Source organism: Oculina patagonica, chromosome 11 (assembly GCF_052425735.1).
Source record: "Oculina patagonica isolate OP01 chromosome 11, crgOcupat, whole genome shotgun sequence".
Lineage (NCBI taxonomy): Eukaryota > Metazoa > Cnidaria > Anthozoa > Scleractinia > Oculinidae > Oculina > Oculina patagonica.
The window spans coordinates 18,088,730-18,094,084 of NC_135768.1; the positions used below are offsets into that span (position 1 = coordinate 18,088,730).

Sequence of the window (5,355 nt, forward strand, 5' to 3'; positions counted from 1 at the left end):
CAGAACTTGAACGCGTAATCGGTTATGTATCATTTGTAAAAACGCAATAAGTGCGCTAACAACTCTAGAGTATGTTATTAAGCGAACGAAACAAAAACTTCTAAATTGAAAATGTCCTAAAATCGACAAAAGACAAGAAAGAATAACGACACCTAAGATGATTACATATGGCTCCCAGGGCAATAAAAAACGAGTTTTCAAAGTTAAGAGCTGAAATTATCATTTTCGAAAAAAAAAAGGAATAGCACCTTACACAAGGTTATTTACACATTTTGCAAAAAAAATGCTGATCTAACTAGAAACTTTCATGGCGGAAGTTAAACTAATAAACACTTACACAACTGGAAATACAATAAGCTCAATTTAAGCTCAAAAAACTAAGTTTGTTTATGTATTTAAGTTACTGTTGACTTTTTAAAAGAAGGATATTATAGTGTCAAATACAAATCAAAACAGAAACGTTTTTTAAAACCGAGAGAATAATTCTTTATAAGCTACTAGTTGTCTCTACGGAATATTCGTTTGATTAATCGTTTTACTTCATTTCGAATATCCTTCATTCTCCGCATGTATAGGAGAGGATTAAGTGAGGAAGATAACAGTACAAGCAGCGATGAAACGTCTAGAAGCAAAACAGGGAATTCGCGTTTCAAAACTACTACTAATACAAAAGAGATAGTCAATGGCAAGAAACCTAGATAGAAAACAGAGAGGATATAAAGGATAGAAAAGATGGATTTTTTGTACTTGTCAATGTTTATTGCTGGTTGAGCAAAGTTCTGGGATGATGCATTTGCGTGTATTTGCTGCTGATGACGACGAATTATCCGGAAAATGTTAAAGTACGCAACAGAAGTGACAATTATGCAGACCAACAATAGTGATATACTTGTGGCATAATATACAAGTGCACTAACTAGCTCATGACCAAACAGGACTAACGGGACTGCAATAATAAATAGTATGATAACAGAAACGCAGGCTCGACGCACCGTCATCACAGATCGACGACTCATGTGTAGCCATCGTTCAACGGACATGAGTGTCACCATCAATAGTGAAACTTGATAAAAGTACTTGGAAGAGGATGAAATGATAACACTTATTACTCTATAAAACGTTGGTGGGTTTTGAGCTATTGCCAGGTGAGGTTTCTCCAAGACGATAAACGAATTTGTAACATAAAGTGGTTCCGTGATGAGACCAGTGCAGAGGTCCGTGAAAGCCAATCCAGCGATCAGAATGTAAGAAGGCGTTCTGAGGACCGGGTTTCTCCAAATTGCTACCAAAACCAAAGTATTTCCAACCACTGCAACTGGCGATAAAATGGCGATTGTAACTGAAATTGACAAGGTTACCGTGTAGAAAGCATAACTGTGTCTGAATGGGCCAGTTGGGTGAGAATAATTGGTCGTGTTGTTGTACATGGTCAACAAGCGTGTGCGAGAGAGGATTATCCTTACAGTTCAAACATGTGTTGATGATTGGATATAGATCAAGTTTGGTAACTTATAAGTGCTGCTGCAATCACTTTGTCTAATTTTTTTTGTGTACGTTGGTTATGTTTAATTTCCTTAAATTACACTACTTCCTTCACCATTTGAAATTTTCTCTAATAATAGTTTGCTAGCCAGCTAGGAGTCGGAAATGGCAATCAGTACTGATGATTAGTTTTTGTGTATAACAAAAATTGGGAAATTCTAGGAACTACTTATTCTCATAAGAATGATCTTTAAAATCCAATATGCTTCTTCTTAGTTTCTTGTTTGCCTCAGAAAGCGGCGTACTGATAACGACAATAAAAGTGCACCATGTGTCCGAAAAGACAATCTCTATCTATAATTGACTTTTTTTTTTCTACAACAAAAAATAGAAATTTTTAGTAAATTTTAGTAACTACTGCTTAGCCGGAATAAGCTAACATATTCTCATAGGAACGATCCTTTAAATACAAGATGCTTTTTCTTAAATGTCATGTTACCATGTTACCTCAGAAAACGGTGGACTGTTAATGACAATGACAACTGTATAAATAGCTCAGAAAAAGTGCACCATGTGTGACGGAAAAGGCAATCTCTATAATTGATTTTTTTTGTTACAAAAAAAATAGAAAATTCTAGTGACTACTTCTTAGAGATAATCAAAAATATTCGCATAAGAAAAATTTTTAAAAACCAACTGAAGATGCTTTTCTTAACATTCTTGTTTACACGAGAGGAAAACATGTATCATATTGAAGAGGCTGAAATATCTAGTCTCTACTCGTTGCGCGTATTTCCAGATGTGTCCACATAAGGTTTTTATTTAAATTGCAATAATATTAAATGTCACAAAAGAAATAAACTAAAATTTGTACATAGTTTGGTACAAAGACATTTATATGCCAAAAATTGGATACGATTGAGTTATGAGCAATGAAAAAGATATCAGTGAGTTTGTTCACGGATACAGCAGGAAGCGAAGATACGAAAATTTTAAAATTAACTAAGCTAGATTGGAATTGCAGGAATTGATTTAGTACGAGATGATCAAACAAAATGTCTAAAATTTACGTTTGTTTTGAACGCGAAAGTAAATCCTCTGAGATTAGGGCTGCACTATTTCGCATTGGCTTCCGTCAGTAGCTAAGTTGTCAAAAAAATTGATGAGAGGCAGTGTCGGGTGTAAAAGTCTTCGTCTGTTGGATGAATATATGTTAAAATGTTTTTTTGAGCAGGACCCCCAGTTGGCTTAAAGAAAAAAAAACTCCCGTGACTAATTTTGACTATTTGGTCCCGTGACTATTTGGTGATGATGACGACAAATTATTAAAAATGCTGATCATCTAATTTTTAATTACCTTTTTGTTTATTTTAATTTGGAAATCCGGTATTTCTCTTAAAGATAGTTATCTTCAATAAGTTTGTATCATTGTTTTATTTCAGTATTGTTTTTAAGGTTCTTTACTATAAACATAGGCTTTTGAGGCTATTTAAAACATGTAGCATATCTGTGAAGACCAAACGTATTTTCTCAGAACAATTTATACAGCAGCGGGGGTAGTCGCAAAGTTTGCTATAGCCACATATTCTGTGAGCATTATGTCTTTGTCTTTTTTTATAGCATCAAGGCTTAAAAAGGCATTGGCAGTTTGTAATTTGTATTTCATTAATGAGGAGGGAAATTTTAATTATTTTTTATCACTTATTTTGATTCTATCTAAATAGGCTTTTAAGCTGGCTATTCAGGGCATGTGAAACATTTCTCCGCTAGGAAAATATATTTTTTTCAAAACTAATTGCAATTAGCGATTAGGTGTCCAGAGTAATTGTAATTGCTAGAACACTTTCTTTCGAGTATTTGTGGCTTTTTTATTACGGTAGGCTCTAGATTATAATTGCAAGATTTCTCAGGCTCATCTAAATAATTACGATTTTGTACCCGAATTCAGTTCTCGTTCGGATAACAGGCGTTAATTATAACATGTTCAGTTCCAATCAAGACTAGAGACTGAACTTCGATTCGTACTAAAATTGGGATAGACAAATTGACTCACAATAAAATGGTAGAAATGGCCATTTCAGGAATTTGACGCTATTTCAGGCACCGATGCTAATGTTTTAGTGATTAAACATAGGCGGAATAAATTCACATACATGGGCTTGAGTTCAAACCCAAATTTTGTTCAAACTGCCGTTCATTTAAAAATTTATATAGATTTACACCATTTTTTAGAAAAAACGTTCTAGAAAGTTAAGTAAGAACCATGATTGGATCCTTATTTAGCAAATTGCACTACAGTGCGGTTTATTTCATTAAGTTACAAAACTCGGCTCAATCACTTCACGCTCTTCTTTATTACAGATGACAACGTCTTCGTGCTAGTTTTCTAGCCTTAGTACTCGTTTGACTTCATTGCGGATATCATTCATTCTCCATAAGTAAAGAAGAGGGTTAAGAGAAGAAGACATAAATATACACACCATTGACACATCGAGCAATATATAAGTCAATACGTGATTGTTCGAAACTAGCTGCTGTCCTAGTGAAATAAGTACAGGTATATAACCTATATAGAAAACAGCTAGAATAAAAAGAATAGAAAAAATTGATTTCTTGTATTTCTCAAAGTTGATGGCTGGTTGAGCAAAGTTTTGCGACAGTTCGTTCGCCTGAACTTGCTGCTGATGACGACGAATGATTCGAAAAACTTTGAAGTAAGCCGTCGAAGTGGCAGAAAGGAAAAACAGGAGAACCAAGAGAGACCGAATATCTGTCTCAAGTTCGCTAATCCCCTGAAAGTCTTTTACTGCACGATAAACAGCTAATGGAAAAGAAATGAACAAAAATAACATTAAAATGATACAGGCTCGACGTACAGTAATCAGCGATCTACGGGCCATATGCAACCATCGTTCTATAGACATAAGCGTTAAAGTGAAGAGTGTTACGTTCGTGAAGAATTAAGCGGATCACATTTTTTGCAACATAAATCGGCTGGGTGATGAGTCCAGTGCAAAAACCAGTGAAAGCCAATCCAGCGAGCAGAATGTAAGATGGTGTTCTGAGAGACGGGTTCCTCCAAATTGCCGCCAAAACCAAAGCATTTCCCACCACTGCCACCGGCGATAAAATGGAAATGACGACGGAAGACCAAAGAGTTACTCCGTAAAAAGCTGAACAATGATATTTTCCTGCATGTTTTAAGTTATAGAGATTAAGTGTTGTAGTGTTAGTGACGTTTCTGTACATGGCGGTAAAATCCCTTGAGAAGACGAACGATATTTTAACTTACCAAGCTACGACGCACAAATATAAAGTTAGATGGTATCACCTGCTTATCCAGTTTTGTGTACAAAACACTTCTTGTGAAATTGAGACTTTTCAGAGCATTGATATTTTGTATTATTTTTATCCGGAGGTGTAAATACGATCCTTAATTATTTTCATCATTTCTTTGGTAGCCTGCGTTGCAGCCGGCCGTGTGTCTGTCTGCGACACAGGCTATTCTTTGTTTGCTTTTAAGGCTCCGCGGGGGTAATTTATTTTTCTGCAGGGCAAAGTACACAGCAGCCGGGCGTGCTAAAAGAAATATTTGCTATAACAGCATTTTGGTTTGCATAAAAATGAATGTTTCTTTGCTAGAATACTAGTAATTACTGTTCAAAAGAAAGTAATATTTCAGAAATTATATGCATTTCAAACCCCATCAGCTGCTGCTCTTGATAGTTTTTTTTTTTTAAAGGAAAAAAAAATGAAGTTTACAATACTTGATCTTCCTACGTAATTCAATTCAAGTTTCTTTACAGTATAAATTGCAGTTTTACAATTAAGCACTTTAGTAAACACGTAAGAAAGCTATGATGGATTTCTCCA

The 5,355-nt window shown here is 35.0% G+C and overlaps 1 pseudogene; it reads right to left on the bottom strand.

Annotated features, from left to right (window-relative positions):
• Positions 1-3,860: 3,860 nt before the first annotated feature.
• LOC144629709 (trace amine-associated receptor 9-like) lies at positions 3,861-4,731 on the bottom strand (annotated as a pseudogene).
• Positions 4,732-5,355: the final 624 nt, after the last annotated feature.